At 36.5% G+C, this 16,586-nt stretch overlaps 1 long non-coding RNA gene across 1 annotated transcript; it reads right to left on the bottom strand.

The window, feature by feature from the left end:
• Positions 1 to 6,501: 6,501 nt before the first annotated feature.
• LOC140148428 (uncharacterized) lies at positions 6,502 to 11,940 on the bottom strand. Its single transcript, XR_011858486.1, has 3 exons — positions 11,335 to 11,940; positions 8,749 to 8,872; positions 6,502 to 7,271 (listed from the first exon to the last, which is right to left on the bottom strand). It is a non-coding gene; the product is annotated as an uncharacterized lncRNA (long non-coding RNA).
• Positions 11,941 to 16,586: the final 4,646 nt, after the last annotated feature.

Below are 16,586 nucleotides of genomic sequence, written 5' to 3' on the forward strand. Positions count from 1 at the left end.
GGGTCATATCAGGAACCTAAAAAAGTTGGTTTGGTTTGGTCCTGTGGGGTGCACAGAAAGTGGTCCTAGCTCCACCACAAGAAGTAAAAAAAAAAATTCATACCAATAGAAGAAGACTATAATCTTAGCTAATCTTTAGTGTACACAAATCCCATCTCAGAATTATGGGCTGGCGAAAAGTTCCTTCAAAATGTGGTTTATGTGAGGCTCGTAAAATATTGTTTTCCTATCTGGTTGATACTGCATGCATTTGACAAAAATCACCATCCTAACTGGCAGTTCCTTGAAGCTATGGTCTGTAGTGTGAGGCACCCAATTTCCACTGCTCCAATATTGAATCACTATATGCTAATAATGACAATGGTTATAAATATTGCTTCCACAAAAATAATAACTTGTTTTTCTTTTCTTTTTTTCATTTTACAGGAAAGCACGGATTTGGAGCATTGTGTTGCCAACACCCAGGGTGGATCTCAACCGTACGTTCTTGTTCTCGGTGGTTCCATAGCAAACCCCCAGCAGGATTTCACAATTGTGGAAAAGACAATTTTGCCTCAAGATTCACTCTTAAAGGCTGTTGACATCTGCTTGAAACTAGTTCATGTCTTTGACATACATTACCAGCCTAAATGCTCTGGTGCCTGACAATTCTTGCTGACCTTTGATTCACTGTGCACCAACATTGAACAACTGATAAAATTAGCCTAGATTGTAAAGACAGTTATTATCTAATACTAAATCAAAACACACAGGATCTCTGTGAACATTATTTTTTTAATGACCGCTCTGGTGCCTGGTGAATGCTGTCTACGAGTTCAAAGGAGTAGTGAGAAGTGAAATAAAACCTTTAATGAGTTCTTGTTTACACATTGGTTCTGGCAAGTGTGTTTATATGTTGTGTCAATGTTCTTCTTTAAAGCCTCATTTACAAAGAATTTAATCAAAATTATTTTACATAATTTCTTTGTAAATAATTTTACACAATAGTTATGGTGTTCTATTTTTACATCAAATTGTGTAAATAATTTACTTAAAAGCTATGTAAATTGAATACTTATTCATTATGTAAAATTTACATAAATAATTGGTACAATTTTACATAACACGTGTTATGTAAACTTTTACATAATAGTTATGGTGTTCTATTTTTACATCGGAATTGTGTAAATAATTTACACAAAAACTATGTAAATTGAATACTTATTAATTATGTAAAATGTTACATAAATAATTGGTATAATTTTACATAACAAGTGTTATGTAAACTTTTACCTAATAGTTATGGTGTTCTATTTTTACATCGATATTGTGTAATATTTTACACAGGTTGTGTAAACTGTTTTCTCAGTGCAGCTGAAATCTAGGAGATGACGCTGGCGAATCTTCGGCCAGGCACCAGTTACCTAGTGAACGAAGGGGGTTGCCGTAGATAGCTGGTCGAGGCATTTTTTACATGACAGTCAAGTGTAGCCAACAATCGGGCTTGTTACCCTGATCGGAACCGACTGTAACGAGGTCTTTTATCATGGGTCATCTGCCCCGCCTTTACCAGATGAGCCACGGGGTGAGCGGATAAGATTTTTCAATCGCGATTTTCTCTAAAAGCGTATTTCGTAAGTTCAGTATGCGATACACCCGTCGGACGAATTGATTCAGTGGCGTAGCGTCATAGGGGCACGGGGAAAATGGCCGAAAAACGGCTTGTGCCCCCAATCAGACCCGGTGCCCCCCAATTAGACCCGGTGCCCCCCAATCGGATGACCCACGCTACGCCACTGAATTGATTGCTAGTGGCATTCAAACACACTGCAGATTGAGTGTTCATTGTTCCCACAAATTTACTTAACATTGAATAGTCACTTCAGTCAAGTTACTGCATGTCTTCACAGTAAAAGTTCGAAACCGTAAGAAGAAACGTTGCAAGCGTCAAATTTCTGAAATGCCCTATATGTGTGGGCTCTTTTATTGGGTTACGTGTCATACTTAAAGCCTTAATGTACGATCTTTTTAAATTTTTAGATTTTTCTTTTTTTCTTCTAAAATGATAATATGCAATCATTATGAAAGTTCCCAATACATTTGGACGCGAAAAACATTGGGAATTTGCAAAGAAACAACATCATAAACTTCACCTCTATCACTCGAAACATCTCGCACTATTTGGATAAGGACAGCGAGTGCGGCTTCAGAGTTAGTCTCCTACGCGGCCAGTTTGGTTACGCTCCCTCCACATGTGGAGGGAGCGTAACCAAGCTAGTTTTGTACGAGACTACGGTTTGCGATCGTGGCCGACATAAAGTCATAATCTAAAATTATGACTTTATGTCGGACCAACAGAAAATCGTCCCGTTTTACTACAAATAGGACGAATTTGACAGTTTGCTCATAGATTTAAGTTAGAACATGTGTAAGTATTACAAATATGCCAAAAAATCGGTTTTGAAAAAAATAAAGGTAAATTCTGAAAAAAGATCGTACATTATGACTTTAGAGTATTTGTTGTTGTTACAGGAATGAAACGTTGTAGCAGCAGACCCGATATAATACAATAGTAATATTGCAAAAAGATATGTGACCGTCCACGGCGAATGAGCCGTAAATTCCTCCCCAGTCAATTTTGTTTTATTTCGTGTTTAAAAATAAACATCATAAACTTAAAAATGGTATATCATTTGACTTCAAACGATATCCAGAAGCAGGGTTATGGTTTGTTAAACTTTGCTCCTTCAACAAAATTATAGCTTTTTACGTTTTTACATGTGTCTCTTTTTCCACATTGCTGGCAATAAATATCAAACAGTCATAATTGGCGGTCATTTCAAATCATCCCCAAGTCAACGAGGTTTAAGAAAGTTCTCTCATTGTTAATTGTTGGTTATGCATACCTGTACAAAATACAATGCCTGGTAACCCACCACTTGAACATGATTTAACAAAAGCAAACAAAGACCAGAGCTATTAAAAGTTCTATAGCCATCTAAGGTAGAAGCTTATTATCCACTTCAACAATAGGATTATTGATTAGTTTTTGACTATCAAAATGAGTCGGATGTCGGGCCAGCTTAAGTTACCGATGAATACGACCTTCGTACACATTTTACACCGTAACACAGAATACAATTTAGGGAATTTACGGCTCATTTGTGCTGCCGGGTCACATATATGTACCGAAAAAATGACGTATAAAACAATTATACGTAGCCAAAACAGTGATAAATATGGGAGCATGATGTTTTGGGCAGTATCTTTAAGTATTTGTTGTTGTTGCAGGAATGAAGCGTTGTAGCAAGAGACCAAATCTGATACCCTAGTATAAATATGGTAAATGACATTGGTATGTACCGAAAAAAATTATGGCAAAAACAGTGCAAACATTTTTGCCAAATAACACTTATTTATTTACAGAGTATACACGCTTACACAAACTGCCAAACCGCTTGAAGCAATTGTCCAACCATCCTTTGAACTGATTATTAGCAGAACAAATCTCGAACAACTACCCCGTAGTCCACTTGCCCATTGTGCATACTCTGGATATTGTATTTAAGCTTAAAACTCTGATTTAATTAATGTGTGCACAATTGATAGATTTTCACATCAGATCTTTTCAGTCACCCTACTCCCTCTGTTTGTTAGCTTCCCAAGTGCCAAAAAACAATTCTCGCTATTCGCAATAAGGGCGCCGCCAGCGGTTTGCGATGTAATCGTGATGTATCATGGGAAAATCGTGATGTATCATGGGAAAAGGTCGACATCCAAGGCTAGCCTGAATCCTTCTGGCCTCTAATGGCGGCGCCTTTTTTACCCACAATCCTTCACATTGCCTTATTCGAGGCCTGAATTCTTTTGGTGTAAAAAAGAAGAGCACTTTGACAATGGAATTACGATGTCATTAATAATTAATTAGGCTGTTCTGATCATGCGCAGTAGGTCAACACAGGCTTTAGTCTCCTCCTCCGCCAGTAATAATTGAGTGAGTAGGATCAAACCGGCAGCAGAGGAGACTATCATGACGAATTTGCTGTCTACCGTAGATAGCCGATAATTACAAGTAATTTTCATAGGCCTATGCATAAAATAAAAAAGAACCCAAAATGCCCGTATCGTGGGGATATAGTGTTTATGATTATATAAATTATTATATAATAAATATGCTCTTGAAATAAATATGGCATGATTTTCTAAATATTAGGCAATCATCATGAGAAATTAAAATATGCCCCTGGGCTGAATAGCTCTCATTTTCTTCGGAAGTGGGAGGGTCCCACATTTTCCAAAAGTCGGCGTCAATAAAATTGCGACCCTTCCCTATTTCGGCAACAAAGATTTTATGACCCCCATAAACAGGCTCAAAATTGTATTAAAATCAGTCTTTTAAAATAAACACACTATCTGTGGTCAACTTGTGACTCCCTACATTTTGGGCATCAACAATTTTATGACCCCCCCTCCCTATTTTTCTCCCAAAAAAAAATTATGACCCCCCCTATATTTGGGACCCCCACGTCCGAAGAAATTGATAGCCCCTGAATGACTGCACTAACCATTTTGATATGTCCAGTGGGGCCAGGATTTTTTGGGGAGGGGCATAAAAATGAGGGGGGGAATCAAAGATGAAAAACATTTGCCTAAAATTTTCTCAGTATAGTCAGTAGCCAAAATGTTTGAAATTCAGTCTCCAAATTTTTGTTCAAGAAAACAAATTAAGACAATTCAGTTGCGTTAAATTTGGCCAAAATATTTGGTAGGCCTATATCCAAATTTCTTTTTAAAAAATGGTTTTGATTGGTCAAATTCTCTGCAGCACCCCCACAAATGGCCATTTTCCCTCATCAGAACAAAACATTTTTCACCTAGCAATTTTACAAATTTGTAGGTTTTTTCATAAAAAAAAAAAAAACCTCAACCATTAATTTATTGATCAGTCCTTACACCAGAAAACAAACACATAGATACATGTAAATTTGTATTATTATTCATTGTCATTTTATTTTTCTAAGACATAACTAACATAGTGCAAAAACACATCGAGTAGTCCAACATGCAGTCAGTGTATAATTCAAACAAAAATACATGATTAAACAAGTCTTACATTTTTATAATAAAAACATTATTTAAAATTAGAACATTTTACTGGCAGTGTCGAAACTGTATTATTTTGAATAGGCATACTTAACATTAAACATAATTTTTAAAGGAATATCAACATTGAATAATAGGCCATGCCATTTAATAGTTTGTCTCAAAGAATAGTTTGTCCTTACAAGAATCATAATAAAGCAGCCAGCTTATAAATTACATTGTGGTACAATGTAGGTAGTCAAACAGGAAATAGCAACATTCAAAGCATTGTACAATGTAGGCTACACTTCACATTCGGCGGAGGTAGAATAGCCTATTCATAAAATTTTTAAGAAATAAAAATATATGATCTTTCAGCCCCAATATTTCACAGGGACAATGAGAAAAATATGAACTTAGGGGCTGTGCAGTAATTATGAGCCCGGGGGGAGGGTAAAATTGGGGAGGGGGGCAAGAATTTTTGGTGAGCGAAAAGCGGGGGCAAGCACTTTTTGGCAAGCCAAGAGGGGGGGCCAAGCGATTTTGGCACACATTCATGGCGCCTTTTTAATAAAATGCTCTAAAAAGGCTTAGGAAAACAGTACTGAAAACGCTTAAATATGCAAATTTTAAAACCATTTAAAGTTTTCAAATTGGGATCCCAAAAAGCAGGCCGAGAGGGGGGGGCAAGCGATTTTTGGCGAGCCGTTTGGAAATTTTACCCGGGGGGCTCATAATTATTGCACAGCCCCTTACATGTACACTGATACCAAAATCTCCATTTTGATGAAGAAAAGTGGAGATGAGGCTGTTGAGTTTACCATTCTCCTTTATTTCTCAGGACTAGATGAGCAGATGAGAATTTTAAAACAATTTAAACCATTTTAATTTTACAAAGATGAAAAGCATTGGTTTGAACACCCTATAAGGCCTACTTTGATATAAAATTGGATCAATTGAGCCCATATTTATTGAGTCGAGCTACTGAGTTTTCAAATATTGGGACGAGAGGCGTAGTCGAGTCCAATATTTGAAAACTCATAGCGAGACCAATAAATATTGGGCGTAAAGCATCAATTTTATCATTATTATGTTTTAGATCAAATATTTTCACACACTTGGATTCATCAAAACATAATATTGACTGGCATTGATCCCCAATTTTATTTAGTTAAAACCCTATATTATTGAAAAGTGCATTCTTAATTTCAAAATTTTGATTTTAATTTCACTATCTACAATTACGCCAAAAAAATTGTTAGCTTGTCCATAGATCACTTTCAGAAGTTGGGTCAGTGGGACTCGGAAGTTTTTAAAAAAAGTACATGTACCGTATTCGTCCGAGTATCAGTACCATGTTTGAGTAAACCCCCAATTGGGATTTTACTTTGGATTTGTAGTGTCCCTGGACCTAGAGCTGAATGCTAGGATCATTCATGGTTGACTTTGTAAAAAACAATAATAATAATAATAACATGATTTCAAAATGCATTGGATTTGTATCCATTTTGAAACCATTAATAGACCATGACATCATTGACATGAATACAAAATTAATTATAACTTTACTTCTTTACATATTTAAGACACAAAACGTTATTTTTTAAAGTCAACCATGAATGATTCTAGCATTTGGCTCTAATTTTATTTTTATTTTGTAAAAATTAAAATTAAATTTTCAAAAAAAGAAAGAAAAAGTTCTACAGTCGGTCTGATGAGACAGTTGATCGGACGAGGACAAGCAAACAACTTTTTTTGCCTAATATGAACACTATTAATGAACACTGCTGATTTACCAATATGATTGTCCAGTCCACAGGTACATACACATAGTACATGCATGACCAACAACACTTCCATCTCTGCTAGAGCTGTAACAGAGTTATAGTCTGAATAGGCACATAGGCCTACATATAGTTTATCAAGGTATGGGTGTGGAGTATTAATTTGTAAACTTGATCAGGGTAAGGGTGTGGGCGTGTGGCCCAGGGTGCGATTGTGGTCAGTACATGTATTTCAAAATTATATGAGTTCCACTGTGGTAAAGTCTGGTGGTGGGGTTCTTCTTTGTTGAAGGTGTATGTGGATTTGCAATGGCCGACGGGTACCTTTTCAGCTGAATTTGGTACATATCTCATTCTCTTCTCTTGCTTTAGCTTGTTGCTGCAGGTGGTTCCTTTCAGTTCCAGCAGTACAAGTTCAAATTTCATCTGTAAAAAAAAATCAATTAAAAATATTTTTAATTTAATACATTTTTCTTACCAAGATTAAATTGAACAATTAATCTACCGAGCCCACAAAGTGGCATGGAAAGAAAACATATCTTGGGCCCGATTTAGTAGCTTGGGCCCCAGACTTAGTAGTTCAGGCCCCAACTTATTAACTTGGGCACAAGATAGTAACTTGGGCCCTGGCTTTAGTAGCTCGGACCCGACTTACTAAGTTGGGGCCTTGAGAGTTACTACGTCAGGGCACAAATTACTAAGTTGGGCCCTAAATTACTATTTCAGGGCCCTAAGTTTCTATCTTCAGGCCCCAAATTACTAAGTCAGGGCCCTGTGTTACTAAGCTGGGCCTAAAGCTACTAAGTTAGGGCCCCTGAATCTCCTGAGATTATTTTTTTCTTTCCTTGCCACTTCTGGAGCTCCATAACAACCTGGAATATTGCAATGCTAAAATGATTCCATGAAATTTAAATGCTCTCATTTGATTTTGATTTTGAATTATGCATACGGTACATATTAAGCCAGGGATTTTAGGCGGGCTCATGGTACCCACCGAAATTACGTTACCGGGCAGGAAATACCCTGCCCGGGTGCCCAAAATAAAAAAAAAAAAAAAAATCTTTCGGTTTTGTAGTGTCCCAGGACCTAGACCTAAATGCTAGGATCATTCATGGTTGACCTAAAAAACAATTGCATGATTGTTTGTTTTTAATATAAAAATTGATAATTTGTATTCATGTCATACTCGATTAATGATATCAAAATGCATTCAAATTCAATAAACATCATGCAATTTTATTTTAGGTCAACTATGAATGATCCTAGGCCTAGGTCCAGGGACACTACAAAACCGAAAAAAAAATTAAATAACAAAAAAAAAAAAAATTTGATTTTTTTCTTTGTTGCAATTTCGGGTACCCGGTTACCCGCCCGAAAAATGCACTGGGAACCCGCCGCTATCCGGGCACAAAATTACCTGAATTGTTGAAATTCAGTAACCAATGTTCATTCTATGTGATCCAATTATGCATAATGCACTTACTTGTAAGCGTTTCAGCAAACACTGTTGCCTTTGTCAACACTTGACGAGGAATGACATTTGATTGAATTATAATAAGAATAATTTGGTATATAATTTTACAGAGAGTATGTGCAATTCAGCTGCAAGTAGGGGCGACTTGGCCTAAATGATGACTAAGTATTCTGGTCCTTCGATACCAGGGGTCAAAATTCATGGGGGAAAAGGCAATTCTCCCAAAATAGCTAGCCCCCTTGGAAAAAAAATTGTCAATGGCAAAATACACATGAGGGCTATTTTGATTGGAATCGGAATCTGTCAAAAATAGCTATTCAAAAAAAAGTATTTTGAGGGCTGCCCGAACATAGATTCATTTGCCTTAGACCTTACGGCATAATCCTTCATATAAAAACAATAAAAATTTATTAAACTCATTGTACGGACCAGATTTTTGATGATTCACAGTTGAGTTCTCCATACACCATGATTTGAAGTCACAATGAACATCTCCAGAATGCAGTTGCTGTAACTGTCCAGTTCACTTCAAGTTGACATCACTGATTACAACCTAGTTGTGAAAATTCAAAAAATTAGATTTTAAAATTGAGCAACTTTTAATAAGAGAATTTTTCAAAGATTTGCGTGAATCAAAGTTGATTCTTGCAAGCGTTTGTAGTTTACACAGAAGATGATTTGCTGGAATCAAATGATTCCCGCAAATTTATTCTGTAAGAATCAATATTGATTCGCGCACTGTTCGGTTTTTATTTGGCGGAAATTATTCGGCTTTTGTTACTGCGCGCATCAAAGTCCTTCTCACGATTGCGTAAATTCAAGCGTGCACCAGGGCTATCAACTCTCACGCACTGGCTGGGAGTCTCACGCATTTGGTCATTTTCTCACGGTCTCACGCCAAGGTTGTATAATCTCACACCTTACTAAATCTCACATAAAGAGCTGTAAAATGAGTAAAATCTCATGCATCGTAAAAATAATTTGATGTCCTTACCCCCCCAAATCACACACAATTTTCAAGCGGCAGTGTATTTGCAAAAAATAATTCCGCCCCAGTATGGAAGTGTCTCACGCTACAGACAGTCTGTCCACATAAAAGTACAAACCAAATTTGTGGGATCGGGGGCCGATGCTTTGCGTCACACGCGAACGCTTGACAGCAAAAGAGCATGGTGCAGCAGTTGGCGCGCCACAGAAGCATTGCACTGAAATAATTATTCTCATAGGCCTACCTCCAGTTTCCGAGGTCTATTTACTTAATACTTTGTACTTCTAGTGGACAGACTGTAGCAATTCCAAAGTTGACAGCCCTGGCGTGCACCGATCATTACGTAATGCACAACTAGCGTAAACATCATTTGCGCCCAGCCGCGTACAAGCCATTCTATATCATTACACGGCGTTATTTTTTTCGCCTTATATAAACCGAACAAACTTTAATTAATATATTTATTTTATTGCACCGTGGTAGGCGTAGTTAGGAGTCTAGCTATGGATGGCGGAAACCTTCAAAATACGCCTAAGAATACGCTTAACCTTAGGCGTCTAAGATGCAATCTTAGGCGTCTAAGATGCATTCTTAGGCGTCTAAGATGCAATCTTAGGCGTCTAAGAAATTCGCGGTAGACTTAAATCAACGAATCACAGGACCAGAAATCCCAAACAACCAATCATCTTAGGCGTATTCAATTATTGACCAATGAAATCTTAGACGCCTAAGATTTTACACGCCTAAGAATTCTTACCGTCTAAGATTGATATTTTAGTGATGGACGGTATCACCAATGTGATTTTCTCTGAGGACTTGCAGCAAAATTGATTAATTGGTTTGATTTTATTTTCGTTGGTTTGGTGTGCTGTTTTGGTGTGGCTAGTAGTAGTCAGGTATTAATGTTGATGAGCATGATGACGGCATTTATGCATTGATGATGATGATGATGATGATGATGATGATGATGATGATGATGATGATGATGATGATGATGATGATGATGATGAAAATTAATACACAAACAACAAAGAGGAACAAACATGCCTAGCATATATTTATATACCTCCATGATTCTATTTTTAACATGGAAAATTTGACCTCTTGTCTTCTTGCACTTTATGGACTGAAATTATGCATATCTGATCCTTCAATAATATAAAAGACGATTTGACCTTGGCGAAAATATGTCACACGCTGTTCGAATTACAAAGACATAGTTGGTTGACCTTATAATGTGTGTGCAGTAATAACTTGACCTCTGAACGTATTGGATATAAACACATCATACCCTACACCGTCAGGTTAATTTTCTTGTTGAATGGAGGTATCGAGGTCTCTTAACTGTGTATTTTGGCTCAGTCATAGCATACGTGTTATCTCCCTCCCATCCCATCACCCCTTTCTCTTTGGGATTGACGCGGGTGGCTATGGAGAGAAAAGGAGTTTATTAAAACACGCCACCCAGCCATTGTTGAAATATTCTCTAACGCACAGCGTCCGTTTATGCGTTTTGATCGAATTTGCGATACCGTCCATCACTAGTAACGGTCAAATGGTCAATCTTAGGCGTGTAAGAATTCTTAGGCGTGTAAAATCTTAGGCGTCTAAGATTTCATTGGTCAATAATTGAATACGCCTAAGATGATTGGTTGTTTGGGATTTCTGGTCCTGTGATTCGTTGATTTAAGTCTACCGCGAATTTCTTAGGCGCCTAAGATTGCATCTTAGACGCCTAAGAATGCATCTTAGACGTCTAAGATTGCATCTTAGACGTCTAAGGTTAGGCGTATTCTTAGGCGTATTCTTAGGCGTATTTTAAAGGTTTCCGCCATCCATATCTAGCCTAGCATGCCTAGCCTCCGAATACTATCAATCATGCGATCGTTTTGCTTTGAAATTCAGTCAATCATGAGTCTTGACACTGTTCTTACCCCGTAAAAGATATGGCCTGTACAAAATGAAGTAATCATGCACATCCTATGTATGTTTCAATGACACTTGATTACCATGCTTTAGATGCTTACCGTATTAAAATCCGAGGCAGTCGGTACTGTAGTTTGTACGGTGCACGTGTGAATGCATGTCATCACTGTGGTGAGTGGCGATGATCTTTCCTCCTCAAAATCAAGGCAACTATTATGACTTGACGGGTGCAAATGGTCTCAATGTGTTGCAAATATAAAAGTGTTTCCCATGAATACTTTCAAAGACATATACATCATCGCAAAGTTCATTAAAAAGTGAAAATTTGAGAAATATGTAATGGCGATAACAACGGTAACTCCAAATTGATGGCAAAGAAGGTTTAAAACGGGGGATTTGATCCGCTTATGAAAAAATGAAGACGCGTACGCGACGAGTGGATTTTAGCTGATTTTGTAGCTGGTTGTTACGCTACATACAGGGAACTTAAAAATAAACTGCCGAGTACTGGTTAAGCGTCAGATCAGGGCTCTGACTCTTGCTCTGAAGTGTTTATCAGATTTATGATTCCGCGTCTCCGCGCGCAATGACGTAATCAAAATCTACTAAATACTCAAATTTCACTGCTCCTGTTTTAGAACGTTGTTTGCTCCAGTCCTCAATACAGCACAGTGGAGCGGCCGTGCGTGAGTATTCGAGTACTGGAGGATCGAGTCTAATCCAAGGCCGCGCAATACGAATATTACCATGCCATTACATAGGAACACGTGACAATATTTTTTAATTTGTCAATATAACGGTATTACACGCAAATCGATAGAGAAAAAATTAATTGTGCACATTTCAAATCACATTATTATTGAGTATCGATTCGCGTGTAACACCTTTATTTTGACAAACTAAAAAATATTGTCACGTGTTCCTATGTAATAGCATGGTAATATTCGTATTGCGCGGACTTGGATGTCGACCTTTTCCCATGATACATCACGATTACATCGCAAACCGCTGGCGGCGCCCTTATTGCGAATAGCGAGAATTATGACATTATGATATGTTGCATTCAATAATATAAGCCTACGTACACTTTACTTTTACTGTCACTAATATAATTATATAAACTTTTTCATAACAATTTTATACTAGTATTTTGATGTAATAAATATCAGTATAATGTATAATTTCGAGTTCAACTGAATGCTTTCATCATGATTAACATTAATAACATGCTTTTATTTATCAAAAATCGACTATGGCATAGTCTACTTTAAGGGGGGAATGTTTAGGCTAGGTACACAGTTTCGTCCGTTTTTGTTTTTATGGCATTAAACTTCCTATATATTCATGATATTGTTAAAATATATTTTTCTGATAATTTTTTTTTGTTATACAATCTTGAATGATTTTTGGGTGAAATGAAATCCAATTCTTGGCCAATTGCGACTGAAAATCAGCAATTTCGAGATTTGCGTCAACTATAACGTCAACCTGGGAATGTATGTGTCCTTTTTGTGATACCAATGGAAAAATGAAATCAGGATTCGGAGTCACGGAAATGGTGAAAATCTGTACATATGTCTACAAATCAGACATAAGTACACCAAATTTAAGTGACCATAAAATACGAGTACACAGTTTATTATACATCGGGTGTTTTTCCCCACGGACGTGATGGTAAGCAGGCACGTTGCAATTTTCAGATGAAATTCCGGAACGAGACGTAAAATACGTATAAATCTACACGGTTTAATTCATTTATTTTAAAAAAAAGTTAAAATAATAAGTTGAATTATTGGTAATTTCAACAATGACACAGGGCATGCACAGTCGAAATAGTTTTAGAAGAGTCCTTGCGAGAACGATCTGAGACTGAGAATCGATTCTCGCGACGACTCTTCTAAAATTATTTTGTTTGTGAGAATTTTATTCTACTAAATTCATCCCTATTCCAAACGCAGTAAGTTAAGTTGATTCTCTTGATTCTTGCAAGATGAGTATGATGCGTTTGTGAGTATTATTTTGTTATTCACGCAAGTTCGAAATTTGTAATTTACATTTTTTCCCAGTCAATTTTTCACCAAATACTTTTAGAAAGATGTTCTTTAAGGATGTCCAACAACAATTTGAAACAGATTCTTCAGATGTGAGAAATCAACCTTTGAAATTGGGTAAAGTTGTTTTTGGACCACACTGTATAGTATTTATACAGACCTATTTATCAAGTAAACTTGGCAACCCTACTTGGCGAATAAAATGTAATCGGAAGACAGTGCGATGCTGAATAGAGGCTATTTCTGGTGCGCGTAATCAACTGGTTTGGTTCATAGCCCGATTTATAACAAAGAGGGCAAGGCATATATGGAAAAGTAGGTCTATAGACGTACAACAGTCACAAAAACGTTCTGGGTTTCTTAAAACGCCAAGATGCTCTATATGAGGGTTAGTATACTTGTTACAATTTAGAAATTTGAACTTTAGATCTTGGATTTTGACAAAACTACAGCACCTCAAGTCTTAATTTTTTGCTGAGTATGTTAGTTTACTAAAGTGCATAACAATCCTGTAAAAAACAGAATTTTGAAACATATTGATTGCGTCATCCTCCGTTATAATATTGTTTCAACAACTTTTGTATAGATAGCGAATTTAGGTCAGAAGAGCGAGGCATCAATTCTCGACTGTCGCTTCACATCCTCAGATGTGTATTTTCATTCAAGTTAGCTTACAATACAATACAATACAATACAATACAATACAATGCAATGCAATGCAATACAATACAATACAATACAATGCAATGCAATACAATACAATACAATACAATACAATACAATACAATACAATGCAATGCAATACAATATAATACAATGCAATGCAATGCAATGCAATACAATTCAATACAATACAATAATTTCATTTATATATCGCACCATACTAATGTTATATCTTTATTTTAGACCCGTTATGTCACTGGACATATGCTGCACACATTTTTCTGCAGTGAAAACCTAAATGTATAGCTTAAATGTTAGTTTATATCACTAATGAGCCTAGTACCATAACGTCGATGTTTATTCAAGCAAATACACGCAATTAGCACTGACGTTTGTCGATGTCATTGATGATTGCTTTCACATTCAAAATTGGACGAGTTGTGTATTTTGTGTGGTATAATACATCAACTTAATTGAACGGATAACAACGTTTGCACAGGCTTTTTGTGGGACATGAGAGCACATCAGACATATCGAATTGCATTCTGAATACGAGGATTCTGAATACGCGATATAATAAAAATTATTTTTTATATTGTTTTGCTTTTTGATATTTAACAGTTCTCGAACATGTCGAAGTAAACTTATAAATCTAATGATATGTACTTAAAGTGTATGTAGCTGGGAGGAAAAGCCGTCCATCATTTGAAAATTGTAACCTTTCATATTTTTCCCCAAAATTTTAAACATTTGACAAACTATTAATTATTGTAGTAACTCACACTTAGAACACATACTATTAGACACATTCAGCAAAATAGTAATACTATCACATCACAATAGTAGTTGTTATGCATGTAAAATATCATGCAGAAAAGCAATTAAAGATATGTCTTTACACATTTTAATGTTTCGTTAACATTTCTTACGTTTTTCTTTATATCTTTTGGAAATTCCACTCATTGACAAGAATGTTGTCCTAATCCAATGTTTTGTAATTGGTTCAGATCTAACGCTAACACAGTTTGAAATTGCATGTAGTGAGCAAACAAATGCCTAAAATTGCCTATGCCATTCTCACAAAAGCTTTTCCCATAGCAATTGACAAGTTTTGTAATTGATATGCAGTTTAGATCAGGAAATTAAGGCAACGATCGTCGAAAGTTGCCTTAAGTCGGTGAGTTTGGGGGCCTCCGAATTTTGGCCTGGCCCAGGGCCCCAAAAAAGGTAAATCCGGCCCTGAAAATATATATACAAAATTAAATTCATGTTAGATTTATATAGCGCTATGAATCAACTAGGCCGGTTGCAGTCGAACACGGCGCACACCTATCCGCTGCTAAGATTGTAACATCACCACCAATATTATTACAATATGGAATTTTGAGCGCTATGAATGAGCAAGAGCCGCCTCCTGTGTGAAATCTGCTATGGGAGATTTGATGATCATATCTAGAGCAACACCTGTGTTGATTCAATTCAATGCCTCTCTTTTATCTATTGACCTCAAATAAAAGGATTCGAACCATTATAAATAGCGTCCCTGACCTAATGTGACACATATTTAATGAGGCGAAAAGGGATTGGTCTGGAATATATGCTTGACTGAACTCAATGGGATCAGTACACTGTCCTATGCCTTATTGTGATGAGGCGGGAGTTTTAAAAACACGGCCCCTGAACATAACATAAAGCCCGAACCACACCACTCCACGCCATACATACATTCTCCCAGTCACATTTCCCCAATATGAAATTTTTAAAAAGTAAAATTTTAATTTTAATTCTTTTTAAAGTTTGGCAGAGGCGGGGTTCGAACTCACGGCTCACCGCTTTGGCTAGTATCACGTATACCATACGTCCAGCGCCTTAGACCGCTCGACCACGAAGAACTTGATAGTGTCATCGTGAAAATTTATACCTATAATATTAATACATCGCAACTTCATTACTGCATCATATTTTGGAATTTTATCTGCTTAAAACATTAATGTGTATTATAATAAAGCTACCATTATTTATATTGTTGAATTCTCAAGCGCATAGAGACAATTAATACGAGGGTCCTATGAATAGGCCTACATACACAATACATAAAATCGATTTTGATATCGGCCATGTGCTCTGCTGTGCATGTGGTTTCCCGCAGTGGCGGAAGTTGTATTACGAAGTGCATCCGAACTCCATTTTGAAGCAAATGATTTTGACAAGGCATTGGATTGTTCCAGTTTGCATCCTAAATCCACATTAGACCCCTAATTTTATTTACAAAATCAAAAGATTAGATTATCATAACAACAAAACGGTAATCTTTTGTCGGGTCTAATGTGAAAATTACATTAAAAAATGCAGTTTTACAGAATTAATTTTCACTTAATTCCAAAAAAAAAAAAAATGGCGTATATAAGATTGAAATAAATTCTCTACCTTCTATACTAGATCAATTGTGACGCAAGTTGTTATCAAAAATTGTTGTGATAGATGTACAGTTAATATTCATATTATCCATTACCTATCTGATGGTACAGTTTTACACAGAAAATATTTATTTGAAAAACCTGCCACTCGGCTTTTTTCCGGAAAGGTCACAGGGTCGCCGTGACCTGTGCAATAATTACAATTAAAATTTTTCTTATTCT

This window comes from Amphiura filiformis, chromosome 3 (assembly GCF_039555335.1).
Source record: "Amphiura filiformis chromosome 3, Afil_fr2py, whole genome shotgun sequence".
NCBI classification, from domain to species: domain Eukaryota; kingdom Metazoa; phylum Echinodermata; class Ophiuroidea; order Amphilepidida; family Amphiuridae; genus Amphiura; species Amphiura filiformis.